The sequence below is a fragment of the Pelophylax lessonae genome (genome assembly GCF_965119305.1).
Source record: "Pelophylax lessonae genome assembly, chromosome: 3".
Taxonomy (NCBI): Eukaryota; Metazoa; Chordata; class Amphibia; order Anura; family Ranidae; genus Pelophylax; species Pelophylax lessonae.
In genome coordinates this window covers 262,295,251-262,315,388 of record NC_138770.1, presented here as the reverse complement: position 1 = coordinate 262,315,388, position 20,138 = coordinate 262,295,251, and the positions used below count along the sequence as shown (strand labels likewise).

General features: G+C 40.3%; 1 long non-coding RNA gene across 1 annotated transcript in view; it reads right to left on the bottom strand.

The window, feature by feature from the left end:
- Window positions 1-4,930: 4,930 nt before the first annotated feature.
- LOC309551069 overlaps window positions 4,931-20,138 on the bottom strand; it is a 92,296-nt gene continuing 77,088 nt past the window's right edge. Inside the window, exon 3 of the long non-coding RNA XR_014225053.1 lies at window positions 4,931-4,974. This is a non-coding gene — a long non-coding RNA (uncharacterized lncRNA). The remainder of the gene's footprint in view (window positions 4,975-20,138) is intronic.

The window sequence follows — 20,138 nt, the reverse complement described above, 5'->3', positions numbered from 1 at the left end:
GTCAAATTGCATTAGTAAATCAATGTAACATATTGTTAAAAAAATTGAACACTTGGAAAGGAGATAACAGAACAAGGGACTAGAGCGAAAAAAAGAGAAAAATTTTTTTTTTATTGTGTAAAATAAGCATAAAGCTAATGAAAAAGGACAGCATAAAATATTTACAAGTCAATATGTATTACATAGATGACTCATGCTATGCCTTTCAGTCTCAGAAACCAAGTATGGGTCGCCTCAAAGTGTGACTAACAGGTCTAACCCAAACTTGATTTCAAAGGCCAAAGGGCAACCCGTACCTGACTGGCAGCTATACATCCACAAACTTCCAGCACTTTCCATGGTTTCCTGTATGGCAGTTAAAAATGTTTATTTTATTTATATGAAAAAAAGAGAGAAAACAACTGCGCTAATTCAAGTGATAATAAGCAGCAACTTCAAGTGCGACAGACACCCCAAAACAAAATAATAGAAATAAGCTGCGCTGTGAGATGAACCATCAACTGAAATAGTCCATAAATGTCCAATAACAAAATGTGGATGTGAAGACTTGTGCAGATACCGCTTACCAAATAACTGGTTAAGGGAAGCCAAATGATGAATAATCCACTTGTCCTCATGGTTGTGACACAATTCTTCCAATAGCAAAGGGCATCTCAGCAATCGGACATTAAAGATAAAGAAAAATAGACACCATAGTGTAAATCCAAAAATTAAATGGGAATAACACCAGATAAATTCAGTCAAGCCTTGTTCAGGTACCGCTTACCAGAGTTCCAACTAAAAATAGCCAGACAATAAGGGATAACTCCGAACCCGCCTCAGAAGTTGGGGATCAGGGGACCTCGTGGTAACGATGTGGATCTCCAGCAGCGTGTATGTTGGATTATAGAAAATAGAACAAGGCAAACGCCATAGCGTAAAACCACAAAACAAACAAAATAAACACCCAAGTGATGTGCACACAGCAGGTCTCATACAGAGGCGAGTCAGTGCAGATAAAGGAGTGGAACACCAACCACCAGGCAGACTCCGTAGGTACCCCTTACCAAATGCTGTGTGAAGAAAAGCAGGCAAGAGAGTGTGTAGGGTATCTATCCAGTGAAGATGGCTGCTTACCAGATGGAAAAGGATTAAAGCATAAAAGGGGAGGAGACACCGAACATGCAGACCGGTTGAGCGATGGTATGTATAGGTACTCTTACCGACTCCAATGATATACAAGCAGGGGAGTAACTGACTCTGCTAGAGCTTCCAAATGGGGACTCATCCAGCTCAACAAATAGATAGATAGAGAATCCAACAGCTGAAACCTCCACTCAGGACTTCTCCAAAAGGGCTCAGGTTGTGGATCAAAAATTAACCGGGGAACACAGAGGAAAGAGCCATAGCGTAAAACCCCAAATAAATTTATTGTACAAGAAAGAAGAAAACTTACAAACGTCAGAAGATATGTGCAAAATGGAGAGGGATGTGCAAGCCGCCGGCCGGACGGCTCCGCTCGCCCGTCCTTCGTAGGTGGATCACGTGGGGATGACGTCAGCACGCCGTGTCCTGACGCGTTTCATCAGAGAAGATGTAAATGTAGGTCACGGCATCGGTTGCTAAATCCCACAGCACTGTTCACGTTTCGGATCGCCTAATCTCACCGGAACCAACAATGCTGCCCAACCCAACAGATCCTTCGCTTTCCATTCACTGGCCTGTGGAAGAGGTGCTGCAAATCACAGCAGGACAATACTTGCTGGATCTGTTGGATTGGGCAGCATTGTTGGTTCCGGTGAGATTAGGCGATCCGAAACGTGAACAGTGCTGTGGGATTTACCAACTGATGCCATGACCTACATTTACATCTTCTCTGATGAAACGCGTCAGGACACGGCGTGCTGACGTCATCCCCACGTGATCCACCTACGAAGGACGGGCGAGCGGAGCCGTCCGGCCGGCGGCTTGCACATCCCTCTCCATTTTGCACATATCTTCTGACGTTTGTAAGTTTTTTTCTTTCTTGTACAATAAATTTGTTTGGGGTTTTACGCTATGGCTCTTTCCTCTGTGTTCCCCTGGTAAATTTTTGATCCATAACCTGAGCCCTTTTGGAGAAGTCCTGAGTGGAGGTTTCAGCTGTTGGATTCTCTATCTATCTATTTGTTGAGCTGGATGAGTCCCCATTTGGAAGCTCTAACAGAGTCAGTTACTCCCTCTTGCCTGCTTTTCTTCACACAGCATTTGGTAAGGGGTACCTACGGAGTCTGCCTGGTGGTTGGTGTTCCACTCCTTTATCTGCACTGACTCTCCTCTGTATGAGACCTGCTGTGTGCACATCACTTGGGTGTTTATTTTGTTTGTTTTGTGGTTTTACGCTATGGCGTTTGCCTTGTTCTATTTTCTATAATCCAACATACACGCTGCTGGAGATCCACATCGTTACCACGAGGTCCCCTGATCCCCAACTTCTGAGGCGGGTTCGGAGTTATCCCTTGTTGTCTGGCTATTTTTAGTTGGAACTCTGGTAAGCGGTACCTGAACAAGGCTTGACTGAATTTATCTGGTGTTATTCCCATTTAATTTTTGGATTTACACTATGGTATCTATTTTTCTTTATCTTTAATGTCCGATTGCTGAGATGCCCTTTGCTATTGGGAGAATTATTGTGTCACAACCGTGAGGACAAGTGGATTATTCATCATTTGGCTTCCCTTAACCAGTTATTTGGTAAGCGGTATCTGCACAAGTCTTCACATCCACATTTTGTTATTGGACATTTATGGACTATTTCAGTTGATGGTTCATCTCACAGCGCAGCTTATTTCTATTATTTTATTTATATACATTAGTAAATCCACAAGGTCTTTTTATTTCATTTTTCTGCTCCAATAAACAATACTTGACACACACACACATGCTGTTGCTTTTAAAGTGATTCTGAAGGATTTTTTTTTAAATAAACATTATATTTAATATAATATAATATATATTGTAGTTTACCTGATCTGTGCAGTGGTTTTGCACAGAGCAGCCTTTATCCTCCTCATAGCAACCGCATGCTATGGGGGCACTCATCCAATCTCAATCCAGAGCCACGCTCTATGTGTCAATTGACACACACACAGTGTGGCTTGGCCCCGCCCCTAACCTTGCTCTCTCCTCACTGGCTATAATTGACTGCAGCAAGAGCCAAGTCTCCCACTACTGCCTTCATCTCCAGTGAGGAGAGAAAGACCTGCTGCTCTCAGGCACAGCACTGCATCAAGATCGGGCTCAGGTACGTATAGGGGTGGAGCTGCAAACAGAAGGTTTTTTACCTTAATGCAGAGAATGTATTAGGGTAAAAAAAAATTGCTTTTAGAACCACTTTTAGGCTGTCATACTGGAAATCTAACAATAAATTAAACATTGTAAGCATAAATATTTTTTGTTGGTATTCAAGAATCAGAACTTCTGCCAGATTCTTACTGCTCTCTGCATCCCCTGGTGAGATTCAGGCTCTCTATTTGCCCTAGGGCAGTGGTTGCCGACCTTTTAGACATCACGGACCACTAAACTCACAATTTTGAATCCTGCGGACCACTGACATGAACTTTGCCTGTTTTCTACACACAATGCTCCAGCTCTCTGCCCCTCCCCCTGTGGATCACACTGTGCCTTATACACACAATGGTCCAGCTGTCTTTCTTCTCCCCCCCCACCCTGCATTCTGTGTCACACTGCTGCCTTACCTAGACTCATCATTGGATCTCAAATCCTTATCCAGCCATGTGCTCGAGCTCCGTGCTCCCTCCCACAGTCTGTGAGACTGTGACCAGCACTGCCATTGTAAGTTCCCTCCTTCTTCATTTCCTGCTCTCTGCACTACTCCCGCCACCTCCCTCTGAGTTTACAGGAGCTCACAGTATTGACTGGGGTTGGGTATACATCCCCTGGGGACAACCATCCCCCATACAACCTCCGGGGACCACCAAAATTTTCTCGTGGACCACTGCCCTAGGGGACCATTACCGGGCAAAAAGTAACAGGAAAGCTAAAATGTTACACTTTCCACAGGAACAGGAGTTGCACTAAGGGGAAATAACCCAGTAGAAATACCTGTTTTCATGACAACTTTCTAGGAGGGGATTCTCTCTTACTCCTAAATTACTCCTAAATTATTTCTCTGGGACAGGAAGTTAACAGAAATCTTTCCAATAGGGCATAGATACTCATGAAAACCTGACCCGCTTTTCAATATTCTAGGTGTTTCTTCCAGGTTTACAGGCTCCAGCGCTGTGAGTGGCTGGAGCCGCTGTTTACGGAACGAGCTCTGAAGGTCCATCAAGGTAAGCGGTATGACGTCATCGGCTGCATGCACTCTAAATATCTCCTAAACTGTGCAAGTTTAGGAGATATTCACAGTACCTACAGGTAAGTCTTATAATAGGCTTACCTGTAGTTGCAAGTAAAAAAAACAGAGTTTACATCCTCTTTAATATCAATGTAAAATGCAACATACTTTGTTATATCTACTGTGAGATAATTCAATATTTTATTACAACATCATATACACATTGCATCCATGTTTTAATGTACTTCGTACAGAAACAGTATATCTACAGTTACAGTTTTACAGTTTTGTGTGTCTTCTTTGGGGGATTTCCTTTCAATTTCTTGTTCTGTTGCCAGTAGAGAACTTATGAAAAGCTCTCAAACCTGGCACACTGACAGTAATAAAATCACTTTTATTAGCAAATAGATAAGAGGACACCGTAATGGTGGAGATTTCCTTAATTTCTGTTGTGTCATTTGGACAGGAAGTGTTGGAACATGTCAACAATAGGAACACAGACCGCAATAAAATCCAGACAAAGGTTGTAACCCCCTAAATGCAAAAGTAAAAAAAACTGTTTTGGCGGGATATTTCCAGATATTCTTTCATACTCACAGGCTTCCATATATCAAATGTAAGATTCCTTGTCTTGATGGTCACAAACATTTTCTGTCCTAGAAAACAAATATAAATACCATGAAAGATACACATGTCTAGCCAAGGCATAAACAACAAGCCCAGCATATAAAGCATGCCAGACAGTCACCGTGTATGTTGGCTCATTACCACTTCATGTCCCAGGGTATTGAAAACCTTCGGGATCAAACCAAATTCTGAAGTTGTGAAGTTTACTCAACTATAAATTTTTAACCACTTTGAACAAAATTATTTTCACAACAATATTTTATCGTTTGATTTGATTATTTATTTTTAAAAAAATACCCTAATTATATTTTTATTATGCAGAAATGTTGGCAAAAAATTTGAAAAAAAATTTGTTTGTTTAATGCCTAAGATATTTTTTATAAATAATACTATTCTAAATATTTTTACAATTTTTTTCCCCCTATTTATCCTGAGTACAGAGACACCAAACATGTGTAAGTTTTGATACATTTGTCAATATGTTCCATAAAAAAGTGCAAACATTTTAGGTTTCTAGGCATTTTTTAGTACAATGCGAATAGGTAAAATTAAAAAGATATCCTGGGCCATCTTAAAAAAATAAATATTTCTAGGCTAAAAATTGAAAATATGTGATAATTTAAAAACCATTACAGCCTGTACATTTTTCTAACTTTGCATGAGGATACCTACTACAAAATCAGCAATTACATACTTATGTGTAAGACAAGAAGGGAGCAAAGTATACACTCACGAAACCGGCAATCTGACTTTGCTCACCCGGCGCTAAAATTATCCTAAAAGCACAATAAATAAAGCAGCTGCTATAATAATAAATATGTATATAGGTGCATAAAGATCCACACAGCCCGAGGGCTAAAAGACTCCTTCATACACTAGCAGCGCTGTAGTCCATGAATGAACATGAATGAATAAATAAACCAATAAAGGGAAGCCCATGCATACAGTCCCAAAATGAAAGGAGGTTATTGGAGTAGGTGTATCCTTGCAGAGACCCAAAAGACCTTCACCACACCGCTGTGTGCACCCTTATGTGGGAACACTTACCAGAACAGATCTGTATATATGCAAAACATATCAGCCAGCGGGATCGCCTTAATCTCCTTGAACCTCTATGTTGGAACTCAAATGGGACCACCGTCAGGTATCAGATGTAGACCACCTCACCAGCATATGGACCATCTGCCAGCAAAATCCTGAGTAGAGTACTGCGGTGCCGTGTGAATGAGCCTTTTTCACATGATTGTACTGTATCTGAGTATGTTCTGTGGCTCATCTCCTTGCTGCAGCTCTTCTGTTTTGCCTCCCTTCACATGTGGTGTTTGGGCTTCTCACTCTACTCAGGATTTTGCTGGCAGATGGTCCATATGCTGGTGAGGTGGTCTACATCTGATACCTGACGGTGGTCCCATTTGAGTTCCAACATAGAGGTTCAAGGAGATTAAGGCGATCCCGCTGGCTGATATGTTTTGCATATATACAGATCTGTTCTGGTAAGTGTTCCCACATAAGGGTTCACACAGCGGTGTGGTGAAGGTCTTTTGGGTCTCTGCAAGGATACACCTACTTCAATAACCTCCTTTCATTTTGGGACTGTATGCATGGACTTCCCTTTATTGGTTTATTTATTCATTCATGTTCATTCATGGACTACAGCGCTGCTAGTGTATGAAGGAGTCTTTTAGCCCTCGGGCTGTGTGGATCTTTATGCACCTATATACATACTTATGTGTGTCCTGACTGTGTGTGTGATATTTTAATCTATTATTTTATTACACAATTTTTAATTTTTACTTTTTTATTTTTATATATGTAGTGTTACACCCATGGAAGCTGCTTGGTAATTTGGATTCTCTGCTCTGTGCCTCGATTTTAAGAATACCCTCAACCCCACTGACACACCTGGTTGAATGAAAGTTACTGCAAACACTTATAACAACACAAGTATAGATGCTGTTTAGTGATAAATGAACTCAATGTATTTTGGGGAAGTTACAGAGATGAGAAAAACCATTTACAACTGACAGAAGTGCCTACGATGATCAGCTTTTTTTTTATTTTTGAAAAATCTTTATTTCAAAAGGATAAAACGTGTTTGCTGTAACTGCTTATAAAGTATTAGCTAGGGTTTGGCTTAAATATTTCAGTGTATCATTTCTAACAAAGTTTTGTGGTCCATAGGTTCGAGTTGCTGCGCTGGGACCATTTTTTGTGCTACCTGCTGTTCTTTGTAGTGTTTCATGGACCCTGCCTGTTATCTGCACCTTTCAATATCACAGGCATTGGGCAACTAATTGTCTGAAGTGAGCAGTGGCTAACAACAATGAATTATGTGAAGATAGATCTGAAATTGAATTTGGTATTATATGTTGGAAAGCCACACAATGGAACCATTTGAAGAACAGTAGAGCAAATGAAGCGTACCAAAACATTAAGAGCTAGCTATATGGAAATGAGAGATGACGATGGCAGAACCATTTTCCTGTGGTAGATAGAAGAGATTGGCAGATAACAGCTGAAGAAGTAAGATGATTAAAAAATATGCAAGCTATAGTGAAAATGAGGAAATGCAAAGTAATAAAGAACAGGCGGATACTGCTAATGCTATTTCAGTATCATACTTTTTGAAAGAACAGGATGGTAACTTTCTGAAAATATTTCTTGACCTTTTTTTATGAATATTAACAATGTGTCATTACAGCACTAAAAGGCTGAACTGTAATCCCTCTGAATTAACACAAAAGAAAACTAACAAACCAGAATTAAATGTACTACTACAAGGATAAAATTCACGCTTAACAATCTCAAACTGCTAAAGGTCATTTGTATGATCAAAAGTACTTTTGTACTCAAAAAACTAGAATTTCATTTTCTACACAATGAAAAAAAAACCTAAGCTCAGCCTCTTAAATATCTAGACTTAATGTGGACTCCCTTTTCTTTCTATGTAGTTAAGAAATGCCAAGCAAGCCAAGCAATTGAGGTTGTTGAATATTCTTTTGCCATTCTAATGTCAGGATTGTTTTAAAGGAAACACTTACTGAATGAAATATGCAGGTTACCACTGTTGACTTGCTTCTGAAAATTCTAGTTGCCTGACCAAGAACAGTTTAGGGCTCCATGCACACTAGCGTTTTTTATAACCTCAAAAGTGCTAGAAAAAAAAAACGGTGGATGAAAAATGATGATAATAGCATTTTTGGGCTGGCTTGTAGTGGCATTTTAGTAGCTTTTAGAAGCTTTTAGGAGCATTTAGGAGCATTAGCATCTTATTAGCATTTTTTACAGTACATGAAGCTCAAAAAAAGTTGTTTAGGAGCGTTTAGCATTTTGTTTTCTGCTGGAAAAAACTTTACAAAAACATTTTTTTTTTTGTGCTCCTAGATGCTGAAGCTCAAAAAATGCTAATAGCCTAATGTAGTGTGCATGGAAACATAGGGTAACACTATTTAGCTTCTAGAAGCAGAAAACAATGCTAATAACAACTTCTAGGAGGCTTAAAAAAATGCTAGTGTGCATGGAGCCATAACTTTAGTCTGACTTTCATGATCTGCATGCTTTTTCCAGGTTGGTGAAAGTATTAAAGACAGAGACAGTCAAACAGAAGGCAGCTTCAACCTAGTTCAATGCTTTGTGAGCAGCTGACAGCCATTTGGACAGCAAGCCTGCCAGGGTGCAAGCACTTTTGGTAAGAAAGGTCGGAAATAGCAGCCTTCACATTCCTGCCAGCACAGGTACCTTGGCAATAAATATACTACAGCAGATTGTCAGGTTTGCAGACTGTTTGATTTGGCCCAAATTTTTCATCTTGTATTCATTACTGCCTCTATATTTTTTACTTTATATGTTGGGCTGTGGGAGATATACATCTTCTCAATAGGAAACTTGTGAATTTTGTTGCCTATTAATCTCAATTGGATTATATCTTTAACAAGCACACATGTATTAAATAATACAATGGCAGTAAATGTGATGCTTTAAAGTATCTTGCAGAAGAAGAAAGTTTACCTTGAACTCCTGGAAGAAAAATGTTTTGAAATTTGCTGGTGCCAGCTTAGTTCCTTTTGGTGCTTGGTTTATTAAATCTAGAGGGATGCTCAGTGTGCTGAAAATACCAAGTGTGGCTTTTATGTGCTGGCTTAGCTGCTGTCAGTTTCATAGTTTATATAGTGATGATATAGCTGGTGGTTTGCTCTTCACCTCATCTATTCAGAAAAAGTGTTGTATTGTTTCATAGAATATAAGGTATTCTCTGATTAGAGGACAGCAGATTGTGATGTTCATCCACCTCCTTGTACATTCACAGAACATCTTGTATTCTTTAAGTGAAAGACATTTTGTGAATGGAGGAGGTGAATAGCAAGCGATCTGCCATCAACACTGTATAAACTGCAGAACTCACAGCGGTTGAACCAGAAGATCAAAGCTCGTACTGGTATGCGGCATAATACAACTAAGATTTTTAACATCCCCAGCAGCCCTCCAGGCATAGTATACCAAGAATTAGAAGCAACTAAGCTGGCCCCAGCAAACATCAAAAATACCTTTTGTCCTGGAGTTCCATTTTAAAGTTTGGAAATTCTATACCAATAAAAAAACTACTGTTACTTAGCGGGTTCCTGGATAATAGTCTGAATTTGTCAATAAGAGTTTAGTGTATAAGAAATTAACTACTTAAGCCCCGGAAGATTTTACCCCCTTCCTGACCAGGGCCTATTTTGCGATTCGGCACTGCGTGACTTTAATGGACAATTGCGCAGTCGTGCGACACTGTACCTAAACGAATTTGATGTCCTTTTTTTCCCACAAACAGAGCTTTCTTTTGGTGGTATTTGATCACCTGTGCAAATTTTTTGTTCATGCGCTATAAACAAAAAAAAGAGCGTCAATTTTGCAAAAATAATATTTTTCACATTTTTTTATATGAAATTCCCCAAAATAAATGTAAAAATCAAAATTTTTTAACATTTTCGGTCAATTTGTTTTATGCTACATATGTTTGGTAAAAAAAAAAAAAAATCGCAAAAAGTGTATTTTGATTGGTTTGCGCAAAAGTTATCGTGTTTACTAACAAAGGGAAAGATTTTTGTCATTTTTTTTTGTTTTAACGCATAATGGCGGCAATCTGCGACTTTTTTTGCGGTACTGCGACATTGCGGCGGACAGATTGGACCCTTGACTGACATTTTTGGGGTTACCAGTGACATTTCTACAGTAATCAGTGCTATACATATGCACTGTTACTGTAAAATTACACTGGCAGTGAAGGGGTTAACTTTTTTTGAGAGGGAGGGGTGATGTGTGTCCCTAGGAGCGTGATTCTAACTGTGATTGGCTGTGGCTTGAGGTGTAGGAACAGTGATCAATGGTCCTACATAGTAGAACCGTATGATCACTGTTTCTACACAGGGGAGAATGACAGGCGGCTTGTTTACTTACATCAGCCGCCTGCCTTTCTCCCTCTGCACCGACGATCGCCGAGTGACCAGCGGACATCGGGTCCGCCAGTCACACGCGCGGGGGGGTCCGTGACCACGCGGGAGTGCGCCTTTGGGGCACGCGCTCCCTAGACCCTCACAGGCTAGCGACGTAGATCTACGTCACTCTGCCTGTGAGGGGCTGACTGCCGAAGTATATAGTCGTGCGGCAGTCGGCAAGTGGTTAAAACCATTTTGTGTTTTTATGATGAGTGGCACAGTGGTTTAAGGGTTAGAATGTATGCCTTGTAGTAGTGGAGCCCATCGAGTTTGAGGCAGGACACTATCTGCAATGATTAAGCACATCGTGTGAAACGCGTCTGCTGACTTAGTGTTGTCCTGTATGTCGGGTGTTGGAATAAATATTTTGTTTTTCTATTTGTGGAGGTGCCGCTTTCTTTTTCTCATTTACATGGACTCTTCAGGCTGCGAACCTTAGGCGAGCACCCAGCTTCTAGGATCCCCTTAGCCCTCCCTGGGACTTCTATTTGCAGACAGCTTTTGGAGTGGTGTATCTACTTTCTCTTCTGCCTTGTAGTAGTGGAGCCCATCGAGTCAGAGGCAGGACACTATCTGCATGGAGTTTGCATACACTTCCTTTGTTCAGGTTAGTTTCCTCTGGGTACTTTGTGTTTCTTTTACATTCTCAAGACACGCTGGTAGGTTTATTGGGTCTTTTCTAAACTGGCCCTAGAATGTGTATATAAATTAACCATGCACATGTGTTATCACATACTGCATGAAAGTCTCAAGCTAAAATATTTAGGAAGGGTTGAGGAAAGACCTTGCTTGTTACCTAAAGATTTTCAAGCTTATTAAATATTAAGGTTGATTTACTTAAACTGGAGAGTGCAAAACCTGGTGCAGCTGCGCATGGTAGCCAGTCAGCTTTTAACTTCAGCTTGTTCAATTGAGCTTTGACCAAAAAAAGAAAAAAAAAAAATGGAAGCTGATTGGCTTTTATGCAGAGCTGCACTAGATTTTGCACTCTCTAGTTTTAGTAAATAAACCCCCTTTTGCCCAGTAATTGAGAAGAACAAAAGCACCAAGCGGATTTTTAAGGTACCCCTTACCCCCACATCCCTTTTATAGTGACTCTCAGACAATGTGCCCATAAAATTGCTCCATTGAATTGCCAAGAGTCAGATACAAGTGAACAGATACATACATGTATTGTTACAGAAATAAACAGTGTGGACCTGCCTTTTCCACAGGCTTTAAACTTTCCTTTGAGCCTTCAATGCGTTTGGTTTACCTAAAGTGTTACTAAACCCAGGACCCTGCATTCACTATATCTGGTCTCCCACAGTACACAGAACATGGAAATGCAATTATTTTTGTAAATATAAACTGCTAAATACCTTTTCCCATCCGCAGTATATAGCAGTCTTTTGACTTCTATGAATGTCTGGTTAAAGCTTGTAGGAGGAGTTTTCATTCTACTCTCAGTGTCCTATGAGGCTGAAGGACCCCCGACCCTCTGTCTGGACTGTACTAATTCACCTTGTGTCGATCACATGCACCCTTCCAAGAGGGTTGATTTACTAAAACTAGAGTGCAAAATCTGGTGCAGCTCTGCATAAAAGCCAATCAGCTTCCAGTTATTTTATTTTTTTTGTCAAAGCTCAATTGAACAAGCTGAAGTTAGAAACTGTTTGGCTACCCAGGGTGGAGCCGGCCAGCGAGGGAGATGGACGCCTAGCTTCTTAGCTCCCCGCTTAGCAGTCTATCCGGAGCGATTACCGACACCGAGGGTCACACAGGACGCACACCACCAACTCCCCAGGATGCCTGCCCGCTCAGCAACTATGCCGGTGAAGAGAAGGGGGAAGTCTAAGCCCGGTAAGCTTTTTAACTTCTTCTACCCGACGGGTGGCCCGACCAGCCAAGATGGCGCCTCTTCTCACGTGCCACGCTACATGCTTCTGCTGTGGATCAGCGGAGCGCACACAAAGGGGGACCCCATAATGGCAGCACTAATACCAGCACCTTTGGAAGCTGCCAAGAACCATCTCCACCCAGTTCTAATTGTGCCAGCCCTGCCAAATTCAAAATGAAACTGCATCACACTGAGGTGGACACTGCATCAGCATGCAGTATAGATGACACATTAGAATTTCATGACACTATCTCTTCATTTCCTACCAACAACCAGCCTGTGTTGGACTCTATGCTAAAAGAGATGATGCCGTCCCTAAGGAGTGCCATACATGCAGATATGCTGCAGTTGATGACCCAATGCAATTTAGCGGTTAAAGCAGTAGATGGCAGAATTGCTTGTGTAGAGAACAAAATGGGCGAATTTGCTGAAACCTTCAATGCTATGGTGGATGCCCATAATGAGCATGAAGACGACATAGTCTGGCTTAAATCAAAAGTGGCAGATCTCGAGGATCGCTGGAGACACAACAATATAAAAATTAGAGGGATCCCGGAAACAATTAAACCCCCTGACCTGGTTGAATTTTTAACATCTATCATACAGGAGGCACTTCCAGATGTTCCACTATGTGACCTGGCTATTGACAGGATCCACAGACTCCCCAAAGAGAAACTGTTTGGCTACCATGCACAGCTGCACCAGGTTTTGCACTGTGTTGATCACATCCAACCTTCCAAGAAAAAACAAAAACTCTTTGGCCATACACACCAAACTGGGCATGTGCAAAGTGCCCCCAAGGCTCTGTACTTTCAGGAGATGGATTGGGGAATGTGGAAGAAGAGGAGGATCAGAGAAGACAGGATCAAACAGCCTTTTTTACATAATGTAGATAGTTAACTTCTTAGGTTCCACAGTGAGTATAACAAGCATGCTTTACTGCGTATACAGACTGACTTTACAGTTGCAGGTTTAGTAACACTTTAAAGAGTAAAACATGTTCACTTAATCCACTCACGTACAAAGCAAAATTGTATTTATTATTGTAAATTCCCCTACACATAATTGGGTATTCAAAGTGAAAACCGCTACACTTTGTTAGATGAACATGTATTTTGCTTAATGATTGTTCACTTTACTAAGTGAATATTCTCCACCACACCTTCAGTACATCAGCCCCAAAGTCAGGTTCCATTATGTGTTCCTAATAACACTCCAATAACTAGTGACAGGTACTCTTTTAAAAAAAAAATGGGGTCTATTAGACTCTAGATCTCTCCTCTGCCCTTAAAGCATCTGACCACACCAAGATCGGTGTGAAAAAGATGCTTCCCAATTTCCCAATGGTGCAGTTTATATCTGGCGAAATTGAAGTCATGAATTGCTCGTAGCTTCCGGTATCTTAGGCCATAGAGATGATTGGAGCCATTCTGGTCTGCAATCAGCTATATGATCAGATAACTGAACCACCGGCTGCAGTCTCGGGTTACCCGGTGAAACAGGAGAGCCCGAGAAACGTACGTTGCTGGTCCTTGTTGGTCATATATTGTAAGGTTCTTTCTTGTCATGCAGCCTGTGGGCTGAACAAAAAAAGAGAGCCTACCAGATTCCTCCATTCACATAGATTGATATGGATGAAGAAATCTTTGCCAGAAAGTGTGTGGTATGCCCACCCATTAGACCTCCCAGCATCCACCCTCTTCTATGATGGGCATACATGCAATGTTCTTTTATTTTAGTTCAGCCCATGGACTTCCTCCATTTGCACCGATTGATGTGGATGAAGAAATCTCTGCCAAGAAAAGTGTTAAAAAATATGGAGAAGCATAGGCATTTCTGCCATTTGTGTCCACCCCATCCCCTATGCTTTGCCATATATGCTCTTTTTTTAAATGTGGTGGTGAAATCATCTCCTACAGCGCTGCAATCTTTGATTTATATATATATATATATATATATATATATATATATATATATATATGCTGAGAGCAAACGCTGTTGCTGTCAGAATAAACAGATCAGTGCTGCAGCTGATGGGCATAGCAAAGCAAACAATGGTTAACAATAAAACACAGTAACAATAAAACAATAAAACATTACAATATACAGTATAGTATACAGTGCAATCAAACAATAGAATGGTGGTATCTGCAAAGAAAACTATGGTTAACAAGGAAAAATAGTAACAACTAAATATTACAGTATAACAGTATATTATACAATACAGTAAAAGAGTAAGAACAGAAAATGAACTCAGTAAAATAACAATTATTTTTGGCGTTTCATTTTTTAAACATTTAAGTTTTTTTTGTAACTTTTTCGTAACTGTAAAACAACTTTAAACGTTCCAGGCTAGGGTCTCTCAAAATGTGATAGCCATCTAACATCTTTCAAGACCCTGTGTGAAAGTGTGCTCTAGACTGCGCCGTGCTGTACCCTATACTAATACTCTACTAGTGTGTGGTAGCGACGGAAACAGTCCCTGATACAGAGACCAGGTTGGCCAGGACAGGAGGGACAACAATAGCGGGTGTCATGCCTATATCCGCATTTTCTACAGACACAACATCTTCTTTGGGGTGCTCTTTGGTTAGGGGTACCAGTGAGGACATCTGGAAAATGCCTCTCATGCAGCCAGCTCACTACATCTTCCCAGTTATCACAAACTTGTCATAATTCCTGAATTTTAGGTAACTATATATTTTTACAGCAGATCTCCATGTTTATTATAACTTTGAATAGTTAATTTGAACCAAGCTGGTCCAAACTAACTAACTATTTCCTTCACTAAGTACTGCACTGGCTCTAAGCACTGTATGAACTGTATGTAGCTCCAGCTGTGAGACAGAGACTTCCCATCATACACCCAGAAGAATGCAGAGTTGGTCTTGGCCATTCATAGGCAGCTTTGAATGCTGGGAATAAATAGAAAGCTTCCTCTGATTGGCTGAGGCAGAGAGGTGGGCTGATGACACTACACTCTTTGACTCAGTCAATCAGAGATGGCTTTTTATTCATGGTGCCTATTAATGCCTGAGTGGCGCTCAGACCAACTCTGCATTGTTTACTCCCCTAAAAGCCCACATCACTGTGCCACAGCCACGTGCAATGCCAGGTGGTTGCGGCATGGTCCCATGCTCTTGAATGGGTCATGTTAGACAGGTGGTATTGCCTAAAAAATATGAAAATCGGAGATAGTTTTTGCCATGCCGCAATGAAAGCATCATGGTTACAGCATATGTATACCACAAGACATCGTAGGAGGAGAGGTTAGGGAACAGTAAAACCAAACTTTTTTTTACCACTCCCTTCCACTAAGCCTTATTGTGTCACAGGAGTTTTCCCCAAATGCTGGATGGCTGGTTATTACAGCCAGTCCAAGCAAATTCAGCTCATATTTGCGCAGCGTTAGACTTTTTCAGGAACATGTTGTGCTGTGAAACAGAAAATATTCTCTGTTCAAGCAGAATCTCCATTGTATTTGAGTAATGTTGTTCAGTTTAAGAAGGAGGGAAACCTGGAGCATGAGCATATTAGCATGTAATTTGAGTTTGTCAATATTGTTTCTCCAACATGCATATTTGGTCTCTAATAAAAGCAACTTACATCTGAGAAACAACATTGAATACAGCAAGGGAGGACAGTCCTATGCATGTCAAACAAAGTGATCAGGAATTGGCAAAAGGGCATCATTTTCTACACACGAACATTGCTTTCTAAGTATCTGTTTCTGTAATACCAGGAATAATTACAAGTGATAGGCTCTCTTTAACAAAACCAAAGTGCAAAAAGTCAACATTGATACTGTACGTATTTAGTTATGGTCAATCCGTATTGCTGAATGAAATTCAGGTCTTCTTTAATGCTCGACCATATGGGTGCAATACGTCTTAGATATTTTCATTGCTGATTAATGCGTACAATTAACATTAGGAAGCTGCATGCAAATAACATGAAATAATCATTACTGCACGAAAAAGTCTTTGGCATATAGCTTTTGTTAATAAGCATGCTTAAAATAGACCAGACTGTGCCACCGGCGTTAAGCTGTGGAGGCTTCATCCTACATCAAGTTGTCTCTTTTATTTTCATTTCATCCCGGCATGACATGTCTTTGAAGTGTGATCAAAATGTATTTAAATTAGCATTAACATTTTATCTTATGAAAAGCAGTAGGGCCATCTAAATTAGCAATGGTAAGCAATGAAGCAGATCCTTTCACAAGAAAGCAGACAAGATAAAACTCCCCCAGTATAACTGCTTCAGATTCTTAATAAAGACTTTATAGTGAGAGGGAGATGGAGGAAGTTTTCTGGAAATGTCAGTAGAAATATATGCACTTTGTTTTTCGTTTAGAATTAAGTACATGTTCTGTGCAGCTTGGTGGCAGGTTTCCAAATGTTTTTAGCGGTGAAGATGTGCTGCAAATAGAATAGGTTTTTATGTACTGAATGATGATGCATCTTGAAAGTTTAGTTTTAGTAACTGGAAAAAGGATAGAATATCTGTGTTTGCAGATTAACATATTTCTTTTTTTAAAGAACAACTACCATCAGTAAAACAGTACATGTGCATTAGGTCCTCTAGCATGGACCAGGAGGATTCAACTTCCCACCTTTAGCTGGTCAAATCAAAGAAATATCATTGTAAATATCCTACACATCCCCATATAAATCCAAAACCATTTTAGAGGCACTCATGGGTCTTGCAGAGGAGGAAGATCAAAAACAGCGGTGTTTTTATTGTCAACATTTCAGTGAAGCTCCATCCATCTTTCTCAAGATACATCCCCTAAACATCCCCATTTATATTGCTCACACTGCTTCAATTTGGAGAAAGCCAATTGCTAGGTCTGGGTGAGATGGGAAAATTGCATAATAATACAAGAGCACAGCTTTTTTTCTAACCTAATACCCACAAACCATCATGTCAATGAGCAAATCTTTATGCTACCTTCCAAGGCCGGATGCAATAACATTACTACATTAGCTCTGAGGCTTTAGCTTGGTTGATAGTTTAAAGGTATTTTTTTATTTGACTTTTATTAAACTACAGTGTAGCTATGCTTTAATGGAGAACACTATCCAACCAGTTTAAAGTGTAACTTAAGGAAAAACTTTTTTTTTACTTAACCCCTTAGCGCCGACGGAAGGCAATTATGTGGCCTCAGCTTCAGGGGGTTGTACCGGGGTGATGCCTGCATCACCCTAGTACCGTTGATTAGAACCAATAGTCGGCTTTCTTGTAACGACAACTGATGCCGCTGAGCAGCCACTCGGCTGTCATTACAAGGAGCGGGAGGAGATGTCCTCCCCTCCCGCCGCCTTCCGCAGCTCGCCCGGCTCTCCCGTCCAACCCAGAGACCCGAGCGACCAGCCGACATGTCCATCAGCTGGCCGAAGACCTGAACAAAGCCAAATTCGGCTCTGATTGGGTCTCCGATGTAAAAACGCAGAAGCAATGGCATGACATCACTTCTGGGTAATGGAGCCTTAAAGGTGACTATTTAAAAAAAAAAATGACAGCATTCAAACAGCCAAACTTGGTGTTTTGAATGCTTTTAAGTGGTCTTTTAGACCCCAGATCCCTCCATAAAAAGCACCTGTCTCTGCCTACTACTGTCTCAAGGGATGGTTTACATTCCTTGTGACAGCAATAAAAGTGATCTTTTTTTTTTTTTAAATGAATAGTGTAAAAATAAAAAAAAATAAAATAAAATATTTAAGGAAAAAAAAAGTTTTTAAACACCCCATCCCTCTGTGCTCGCACACAGAAGCGAATGCATACGCAAGTCACGCCCGCATATGTAAATGGTGTTCAAACCATACATGTGAGGTATCGCATCTAACTTATTTTCTAGCAAAAAAAATAAATAAAAATGATTTTCACATGTAAACAAGAAGTGGCAGAAAATGCCTGGTCTTCAAGTGGTTAGGGTTGGTGGTTGTGTAGCAGTGCACAAGAGGCAGAAGATGCTTAGTGAAGATATTATTATTATTATTATTGTAGTTACAGTATTCCAACAAAAAGCCGACCACTCTGTCCTTCTTCTTAAACAAACTTTTATTGGTGCACAACAGCAATCAAATTGTAGTGCAGTGGCCAGGAGACCACGGGGAAAGGATGGTTGGAGGATGTGAGAATATAACTAGAAAGGTATATGAAAGGTAGCAGGGTAGTAGACACACATTGCATAAGGTTAGAGTAGTTGTGTTGCAAAAAGGAACGTTTATTGTACGTAGAAACATATAAGTGTGCCCAAGAGATGGTAAACTCATACTGGAGTTACAGACACAGGTTGTTGAAGGATTATAGTGCATCAGACAGAATGACAGATTGAAGATAGTCATCTTGAATTTGTGGGGGGATGAGTACTGGAGAGCAGTGTACATTACTAGAGCTGAAGCATAGTTGAAAGGAATATATAGTTTTATATGAAACAGTTGCGATCTTAGGCTGCAGGAAAACCACCACTATTAACAGTGATGAAGGCAAACATGCAAGACAATCACATTATATTTAAACCTGAATCATCCTTGTTAAATTAGCTTTTAAAATATATCATAGTATGCTTGTACTGTTATTCAGATATCATTTCAAAGTGTGAATGTGTATTTTTGCTTTTGAAACGTGTGTCCGTCTTATTGTTCAGTGAAAAGCATAATTGCATAGATGAAAGGTTTTGATATGGTCTTATTACATTACAATAAAGGTATGGCAAGTCCAGCCATTCACTGGAAAAGGATTTTACCAATGGAAATTTCTTCAAAGGCTTAACACAAATATGCTGTTTTGCAATTTTCATAGGGAAGAGCTCCAGCTGTGAACATGGACTTAAAAGAAACGTGTACTAAGACAAACGATGAAGGCTGCTATTTTTGCCTTCTAAAAATGCTATTTACCTTACTGTCTGACTTCAAAATTTTCAAAGGCACTGACCTAGAACAAGTAAGCAGATCTGTAAACTCAGAACTTTTAATGGTTATATTAGTAGCAGGTCATTACATAAGACATAAGATAGTCATGGCATTATCAGAAAGAGAGCAAGGCAATGGCTGCCTGCATGTTTCAGTGCAAGTATCATTTAAAGGCATTTAAATGCAGCAAGACATTGTTGCACAATGTGAGCACATTAGTATTACAATATGTAATACCAGTATGACAATATACAATGGTGTGGACAGTGGGTAAGGATGCAGACAGAATCTTCTGTAGGTCTGATAATTGGTTGCATTTACAGGCCAGCTTACCTTATATTGTTTCTACACATTTAAGATATACTGTATGTAGGAGAGGTTTACAAAAGGGTTAATGTGATTTTTTCTGTGTCCCTGTTTATCCTGTCTGTGCTCATGCCCTCGTGTTAATTGAGCCAGCCGGGTGCAAAATGTTATAATGTCTTCATGTTCCATTGTGTCCTTAGGTTGAACTGTAAGCTGGAGGTAACTAAGCTGCAAGGGCTAACATTTTTACCACCCCTTTTAACAAGGTTACTGTCCTCTACAGGTCAACCCACATACAAGGGGCTGACTCCAAGCACTTTGGTCAAGTTCCTGGGGAAATACTGCAAAATGTAGACTGTTACTCTGCTGGAGGGATCACCCCCTTTGTGGGGTGATGGGAGCCCAGTAGGGGTTCCCAACGGGGTCTGGAGCCTAGAGACCCACATGTACTTACACTGCCAGTGATGGACTTACTGCCTTTACTGATTATTGCCTATTAATGGACTCTAAAGGACTTTCACTGCCTCTTGTGGATTTATTGCCTAAATAGACATTTTCCTTTAAAAGAGATTATTTTTATGGACTTCATCTGGATGCCATCTGTATAAGGCACA